The sequence below is a fragment of the Neophocaena asiaeorientalis genome, unplaced genomic scaffold (assembly GCF_003031525.2).
Source record: "Neophocaena asiaeorientalis asiaeorientalis breed wild unplaced genomic scaffold, Neophocaena_asiaeorientalis_V1.1 scaffold119, whole genome shotgun sequence".
NCBI lineage: Eukaryota > Metazoa > Chordata > Mammalia > Artiodactyla > Phocoenidae > Neophocaena > Neophocaena asiaeorientalis.
In genome coordinates, this window is record NW_020175821.1 from 7892507 (window position 1) to 7902065 (window position 9559).

A 9559-nucleotide genomic window follows, 5' to 3' on the forward strand; every position below is an offset into this window, starting at 1 on the left:
TGAGCCCTGATAGAGACATCAGGCTCCTTGAGCAGCAGCGAGAGTAGCACCCCCAAGCTCCTTCCCCGGGAATTACACTCAGCATCAGGCCACCATAGCTTTGAAATGTTTCTGTGAGCAACTCTGCTTTACCTGGATTTATTTTATACATCCACGAGCAAGATGTGTCCTAGGGTACTTGCATCTTCTTTGCCTTATGCCATTTCAGCTTAGAATGTTTCACAGGAATGCTCTACTTTCAAACATCAGGGGAAAACTGTACTCTTTATTGACTTCCCTTTCTTCCATCTCTCACTTCCTCACTCACAGTGCTTCCTAAGGTAACTTTCCCAAAAAAACTCCTTATACCCAATCATTGTCATAACATTTGCTTTGGGGTTGGGGGGAGGAGACCTAATTTAAGACCCTGTCTTTTACTCATACACAAAATTTCTGTGATTTCAACTGCCAGGCTTTCTGCCGATTGGATTCGATTTATTTTTACTCAGAGAATATTCATTGAATACCAGCAATTTTATATTACCATGGAATTCTTAGGTTAGAAAGAGAAATAAGAGCTGCAAGTAAAAAGTTGTACTAGAGTATATAAAATTGGAGTAATAAAAAAGTTACAAATGTGAGAGGCAAAAGAGGGAGCTCAGAGGACCAGGACAGAAGAACTGAAGAAGGTGACGTTGGAGCTGGACCTTGAAGTGCAACAGGATTTGGGCATACGAAAGCCCTGAAGAAGTGCCTGATGGGCAGAGGGAATGATGAGTGAAAACACTGAGTCAGGAACGTACAGGATGTATGTGAGAAACAAGAGGTAGTTCCATCTGTTTCAAGTACAATATGTAATAAGGGCAAGTAGAGAAAGATAAAGATGGAAAAAAAGGATATTGTCAGATGGGACTTCCCTGGTGGTCCAGTGGTAAAGAATCTGCCTTCCAATGCCGGGGACATGGGTTCAATCCCTGGTCAGGGAACTAAGATCCCACATGCCGTGGGGCAACTAAGCCCACGTGCCACAACTACTGTGCTCGTGCGCCTCAACAAGAGAGCCTGTGTGCCACAAACTACAGAGCCCACGCTCCCTGGAGCCTGTGTGCCACTACTAGAGAGAGAAAACACGCAGGCCACAGCTAGAGAGAAGCCTGTGCACCACAATGAAGATCCCACATGCCGCAACCAAGACACAAGGCAGCCAATAAATTAATTAATTAATTAATTTAAAAAAGGATATTGTCAGATAATTGATTCTCAATCTAAGTAGTTTATAAAGAAAGCAATGGTAAGCCACTGAAAATATTTGAAAAAAAAATAGTGATATCTTATCTTTCATGTCTCCGTTTGCTATCAGTTCAGGTACACTACTTTTACCCCCTTATACTACTGTCCCTATCCCTCTCTATCTAGGTTCTTTGCTTTTTTCCTTTATAACATTATTATAATACTATGTTGGTTTTATTAATTTCTGTACTTATTTTTTTCTCCCTCAGTAAAAAGTAAGCTGTCAGATAACCCATTTAATATTATGTATCCAGTGTTTTTTATGGCATCCTGCAAATAGTAGGTACTCAATTTAAGTTTTGTTGAATAAATGAATGAATGACGTGTTTTTTGATGGCTCTGATACTTTATCTGATATTTCTCTGACAAAAGACTCTTCACTTTCTCCTCTCCTCATAGAATCAGTGTATTCAAACACAAATCAAACCCACAACACCTAATGTATTCCATGGTTTCCAGACTCACACAAACAAGTTTAACTTGAACTATGGTTACATATGATTTGAGAGTGTACCAAAGACCCATCTCGCAGGCTCTAAAACTTTATTTAATCAAATCTGAACAGAGAACTTGACTGTTTACTCTTCTGTTACATCTGAAGCCCCAGACTTGAGGGCATGGCTGGTTGCAGTACCGAGCTGGTCCTTCCACCAGGTAAGGTGTTCCTACCACATCACAGGTTAACCCAGGTGAATACAAGAAAGCAGAGTGGCATGCTTTTGTTGTGACTGGCACGAGCTTTTGATTGTTCCATCCAGGCCTCCATCTTTATAAGTCTACACACCCCTTGGTGAGAACACAAATTCCTGTGTTTTAATGTTGACTTTTGATGTTAGGCGCTAACAAGAAGGCCATTAGACTGAGTTGGCCTGCTTAAGCAAACAAAATCTATGCCTGTAAATGTCTCAAGGTTATGAAAGCAAAACCCAAAGACAACAAATCACAAACAGACACCTATAGCCAATTAAATAATTTCTTCTCTTTGCTTCCATACCTTCTCTGTATAAATCCCCAGCTCCTGTCAATGAAGTGTCCTAATTGATTCTGCTTTGGCACTGCCTGATTTAGATTGATTTTTGCTTAAACTCTTAAAAATCTTTATAAGTCTCAGTTTATCTTTTAATAAAACTGAGTGTGCTATGGGAACCCAAGTCTCCCATATTTAAAATTAAGAAAGGATGTACACCAACCCAGAGAAACAACTCCCCAGGATTTACCACAAAAGGAAGAAATTCTTGAGCAGACAGATGATATCTGTGACCACCTGACCTGAGCATAGGTCATTCCTCTATTGGTGCAGGAATGGCCTCAACACATTATTGCAATACTCTTGGGTAAAAGAATGCATAGAAGCTGATAGCCCCACTGATTATTGACTATAGACACATCAAAAACTAATCGGAGCAGATAAAGGAAGAGAATTCCTCTCCCTACCCAGAACACAGAGAGACACGTGCAGGAACTCAAAGAAAATCAGCATAGTTAGCCACTACGGTGATTAGCAATAGCAGTGATCATAATAGGAGGGAAAATTTAAACAACAGGAAACTTACTAGATAAAAGAGAAGACAGGTGGAGATAATCTTAATTTCGGTCTGAAAATGCTGGATTTTGAATCTTTCTGAAAGATTTTCCAACTTCCATCATCTGTAGCCTAATTTTTCAACTAGTTCCATCAGTATCTCTTATTTTCAATTTTCTAGCCCAAACTCCCAAATGCTTGCCTGTTTATCCATCCTTCTCTTCTCCCTTTCCAGATCCTCTTTCCTTTCATTTCTTTGTTCCTCCGTGTCACCCATACTTGTTAAAATTATTTGCATATAACATTCATAATAACTTCATACCCTAGCAAAGTGACTTGCATGGGGGAGGTTTTCAATAAATATTCATTTAAGATGACTTTTTTCCACTCTTCTTTTGTCATAGCTCCCCATCCCACCGAGCCATGGAAACATTGGTCTTATTGTAGGTCACAAAATAATGAAGTACAAGGATTTCACTTTAGGAAGAAACAGGAATCAGGACTTTTGTCACTGACTTTCATGAACTGGGCTTCCAACTTTTAAATGTGGTGCATAATTGACACTTTGATACTTTTAGGCTATGGTGTATTCTCACACTCTCATGGGGAAAAAATACTTGCTGACACAATCAGGAAACAGATGGTGACAAAGATCTTATACTTTGGTGCCAATCAATATGTTTTACTTGCCACTACTAAAATCTCATTTGAGGGACCCAGGAATTTAAAGGAATTTTTCTGGCTTTTTTCTCTATCCTTTAAAGACTATTTTTAAGAATCTTCAGGGCTTACAAGTTTTACTTCATTATTCCTTTTCAGTTTATTAAGTCAATTCTAGAAGGGTTTTGGCTTGTAGCTAAGAAAAAATAGTGAATTCAAGTATTTTGTTCTTTACCATCAGTGACAGAATAGTGTCTTAACTTTTGCCCCCTTCCATCCAGACACCACCCTTGAGTACACCTACCCTAACCTTGAAAAATTAGTCTTCTGGAGAATGATGAGTCCTGTAATTGTGCATTGACATAACAACAGAAATGTTTCTCCCCATCCCTTCATTCCTGCTTCATTTACATAATAGCAACTGCTTGTCAAACAAGAAAATAAAAGGAGGGATTTCCCTGGTGTTGCAGTGGTTTAAGAATCCACCTGCCAATGCAGGGCACACAGTTTTGGTCCAGGAAGAACCCACCTGCTGCGAAGCAACAAAGACTGTGCACCACAACTACTGAGCCTGTGCTCTAGAGCTCATGAGCCATAACTACTGAGGCTGCGTGCCACAACTTCTGAAGCCACACGCCTAGAACCCATGCTCCACAAGAGAAGCCACAGCAATGAGAAGCCCGCGCACCGCAACGAGTAGCCCCCACTCACTGCAACTAGAGAAAGCCCGCGTGCAGCAACGAAGACCCAACGCAGCCAAAAATAAATAAATACACAGACCCTTAAAAAAAAAAAGGAATATTTCTGAAGGAGTAAATGATAACATTATTATCCAGAATACAAAATATTAACGAGGTGAAACTCTCTGTCTGAGGAGAAAGAATCAGATAATCACGTCCAACTAGGAACTTCTCCCCCAGACCAGAAACTTCTGAAGGGCAAGTACAATGTTTTATTCTACCTCAGAGCCCACATAGCCATTTTTAACAAATATTTGCTGAGTTGAATCTACAGCAGTCCATGAACTGGCCAGTTCTTGGTGGAAGAAAGAACTGGCCAGTTTTCTTCCACCAAAAGAAGCCCCCTTTGTTTATGTAGCTTTAGTATATTGGATTTGCATTGAGACTTTTAGAGTTTGGGATGCCTAAGAAATGTGTAGGTGATTGAACCTTTATGCATCACCTGCCTAGGCAACTATGGGAGCCTGATTTAATCAGGCATATTCTATTTCATTGTGCTTTTTCTCCCCACTGCTTAAATTGGTCACTAACATCTCTCAAATAATTTGAAAATATTTGTTGAGTATGACTTCCATAGAGGATACAGAGGAAGAAAACTACAATGTGTTGAACATACACAATACTTTATACCAAGCACACATAGGATATATACTTTAACCCTCAAAACAATTGTGTGAGGGCACTGTTATCGATATTCCTATTTTATAATGAGGAGACACAGGTTCAAAGATATTAATTAAGTAGCCTAACATCACACAGATCGTAGCATAGCTGGGGTAGAAACCTAAGTCTGTCTAGTTGCAATGTCTATTGCACAGGAATGAATATTAATTTTACTTTAATTTTCTTGAATCTACACAAATTCTGTGCTCCTACTTGTAGGATCATAAATAGGTCATTACTTCTAATTTCTCAGTTAATTGTTCAGTAACTTACTTACTTACTTACTCAGCAAGATTTTGGCGCTGACATCCTAACAGAGTTCTGATATGGGTTTGGTTTTCATCCTCATAGCAGTCCTTCATAGAAATCCACAAAAGGTCTAAAGTGTGCTGATCTTATTCTTCTTCATCTGCCAGGCTTCCTGAGAAATTCTACAAACTCCACACTGGTCACAATCTGAGCAAACATGTTTTTGTAGAAACAAATGTATGGCATACACATCATATAATTCCTCTGCTCAAAACTCTCTAATAAATCTCCATCTTGCTCAAAGTACAAAATTTTTGGCTTTCCAATAACGTAGAGGGCATTACATTACCTAGTCCACCTCCCTTACCTCACTGGTAGTCCCTTCTCCTGTTTTCTCCCTGACTCATGTTCTCTGGCCACACTGCCCTTCATGCCTTCCAGTCTTGCATCCAAATCAGAGGCTTTGCATTGGCTGTTTCCTCTGCCTAGTTCCTTCTTCCCCAGATTTGCAGACAGTTTACTCCCTTACCTACTTCAAGTTTTTGTTCAAAAGTCACTTTCTCAATGATGTCTACCCTGATCTCCCTATTAAAAATTATAACCAAACAGTCAAGAATTCTCAGTCTTCTTTACACTACTCAGCATTTTTAGGTAACATTTATCACTTTCTAACAAACTATATTTCAACTGTTTTTTAGGCTCATTATTTACTGTCTGTATCCCTCCACTAGAATATAAGCTCCACAAGGACAGGGATTATTTTAAATTTCATGCATGGATGTATCCCAAGCACCTAGAAACAGTGTATATAAGAGATGCTCAATAAATGAATGAATATGCATGTAAACACACATATATTTGTGAACTCTTAAACACCTGAATCTCTCAGGAGTATCACACAATATTAAGAATTATAATAATTACCTGATTTATGAGTTTAGATTCAACCCACCCTACTTTATAGTTCTTTTTAATCAATAAATTCAACAAGAGTATGTTAGCAGTGAAAAAATAGATCCAGCTGCATACATTCCTTTAAAAGGCACTCAGGAACATTGAACATTTTCTTTTCAGTAGTAAAATGACTTATTTGAATCAGAGACCTTAAAGTCCATTTATGGGGAGGGAAATACTCTCACATAAACTGAAAAGTATATATAGGTCAACATATAAAGACTGGTCAGGGCTTCCCTGGTGGCGCAGTGGTTGAGAGTCCGTCTGCTGATGCAGGGGACAGGGGTTCGTGCCCTTATCCGGAAGGATCCCACGTGCCGTGGAGCGGCTGGGCCCGTGAGCCATGGCCGCTGAGCCTGCATGTCAGGAGCCTGTGCTCCGCAATGAGAGAGGCCACAACAGTGAGAGGCCCGCGTACCGCAAAAAAAAAAAAAAAAAAGACTGGTCAGACTAGTTTGTATTTTCATCTCTCTCCGGCTGTCTGCGCATCGTTCAGCTTCCCGCTGCCTCTTTAAATCTATGCTCTTTTCTAAGGTGTAGTCCTCTAACTCTCCCAGCTCAAGAGGAAAACAGTCTTCCATCAAACATGGTGCTCAGGCTCAGACTTCCTTAAGCACAGCATCAGATTTATTGCTGGCTTCATCACTTATCAATAAAACCGGCTTACACACCTTGCTCTATCTTGACAGCCGTCTCTCCAGACATCAGGAACCAAGGTTTACATAGACTCTGGACTTTATCTGGGCCCTGTGATGTACAATATCATGGCAACAAGGCCTTTTCTCTTTGTTCTGGGGAAACTTGAGCCATAATGTGCCAGCCTGGTGTTCATGCTGATTGTGATAAAGAGCAGCACACAGCTTTTTCTCTCGCTCTTCTTTCTCTTCTCTCATTTTTTTCTCCTCTCTCTTTTAAAGAAACAGGTGTTGGCATGGATTAGAGAAAAATTACATCATCTTGAAGAGAAGAGGAGAAATGGAAAGGAGGGAAAAAAATAGGAAAAAAAAGTGGCAACCAGACCCAAATACATTTGCACATATAAAGCTGTTCTAATGAGAGCCAAATTGATTTGACATTCAGTGGCAGTTTGAAGCCAAGAAAAGCAAAGCAGCCTACAAAAGGCCTAGCTCATTGTTTATGGAGTGTCATACTCTATCATCTGTGAGACCAATAACAGGGATGGGGAGGCCTTTAAAGGCAGGGTGTGTGCTGGGAAGGGCTGTGTGGATACCACCAGTGTCAGATCTGATAGACTGATTGAACGTGGCTTCCTGAGCTGAGATGGGGTTTGTCAGATGAGGCGGATATTATCTGCAGATTACACATTAGCCAGCAAATTTATAAAGTATTAGCATTCCTTGAAGATGTGTACAATGCTTACGGAGGCGCATTTTACACTGGTCTAGGGAGAAAAAATTCTCATAAAAATACTAACCAATGAAAGACAGTAATGAATTATATGTCATTCAAATGGAACTATATGCATAATATAATAGAAGCACCATTATCATCACAAAAAGAGTATGGTTCCCTCATAGCAAGCAACGTTCACTGCAGGTATGCACATGTATACAGTTGACAGAATGAAAAAAAAATCATACTAAAATGGAAATTTTTTCCATTAACTTTATTTTTCAAGAAAGAATGTTTGGTCATTTCAGTATTTGTTAACTGGCCAGGGATTTAGCATTCTGCAGCTCACTGTTAAGAATACCTGGGGAGGAATGAGGTGTTTATTAAATGTCAGCACATGACAAGGTGGATTAAATAAGTCTTTCTAGAAATGTGAGAAATGCTAGAGTGTTACAGTCTGTGTACAAAGAAGAGTTCCTCTTTCTCCATCCCCTTCAGCCTCAAGCCCAGTCTAAGTATTATTTTGATATTAGATTCAGTAGAGGATTCAGATAGTAGTGTTTACTTTTGGGCTTCACAAAGGAAAGATGATTTTATTGCAGGGTATTGCTGAGTGATATCAAATCCAAAATTTCAGCCTCTCTCATCTCAATTTTCTAAACACTTATGGGGTTAAAAATAAAATTTGACCTTAAGTAATCTAGATTTCACTGTGTTTCTCTGGTATAGATTTTATGGCACCATAAAATACTGTGCATATGAGACAAAGATTAAATACCAAAATGGTGTCAAAGGAAGCATATTAATACACCATGAATAAATTCAGAACTCCTATTAATTTAAGCACATACATCTTTAATATAAATTCAAAAAGAGAAATGGAAAGTATTATTATTGATAGGAATAACAGTGCAGATTAGAATTTTGTTATGCACATTTATCTCATACAGCTATGAGATCCTTACTTGATATTCCTTGGGACTGGATAGGTCTTGATGCTTCTTTGCCCCATATTGCTGAAGGTCAGGAGGACTGGGGGTTCTGAGGAATTACATGTAAAGAACAACTGGAATTGTTTACCAAGCCCACTGCCCCCTAGTTACCTGCATTCAGATAGTGGGTTACAGGATTTTTATAGAAACCTTATGGAGCATAAACACCTCACTCTAAACCCAAACAGAATCCCTTAGCCTGCACCCTGTGCAGGATATAAGGATGAAAGCTGAGGCAGTGGCCAGGCTGGAACATGGTGTTCAACACACAGCTTCTCTCCCTCCCTGCCACAACCAGACCAATGGAGTCACAAGGAGTTCAATTCCACAGACATTTATGCTGGGAATACAAGTTAAATAAGATCCTAGTCTTTACTCTCAAGAAGTTTAACATAATTTACAGAGTTCCAGGCAAGCACAACTCTTACTTTCTCCAAATCTCAGGCCCTCACACCACCATCAGAGCTTATGCTATCTGGTGGCATATTGTATGCCTCACTGAACAGAGGGATAAACATTTCCTAATAGGGATTTGATGAACCTAGAGTCTCAGAGAGTCTAAGTGGACAGATATGGAAGCCTAAAATTAAAACGGTAACCCTTACCTATGGATTACATGGCTAAGGAAAATAGGGGTTCAAAATAAAAATATAACTAATTGTATAGTGGTTGTTTTCAAAATGCTTTCACATAGGTAATTTACTGTGATAATGTCAAAGAATTTGGCCATTTGATGGAACAGTTAGAATTAGGATCTGATAGATGGATTATAGTTATACTCAACTGTTATGGACTGAATATTTTTGTACCCCCCAAAAGTCATATGTTGAAACCTTACCCACCCCAAGTTGATGATATTAGGATGTGGTGCCTTTGGGAGATAATTAGAATTAGATGAAGTTATGAGGGTGGAGGTTTCATGAATGGGATTAGTGCAATTATAGGAGTCACCAGAGAGTTTGCTTCCCCTCTCTGCTCTCTGCCATGTGACGATACAATGGGAAGCTGGCAGTCTGCAGCCTGGAAGAGGGTCCTCACCAGAACCCAACCATGCTGGCACCCTGATCTCAGAATTCCAGACTACAGAACTGTGAGAAATGAGTATCTGTTGTTTATAAGACACTCAGTCTATGGTAGTTTATTATAGCAGCCTGAAT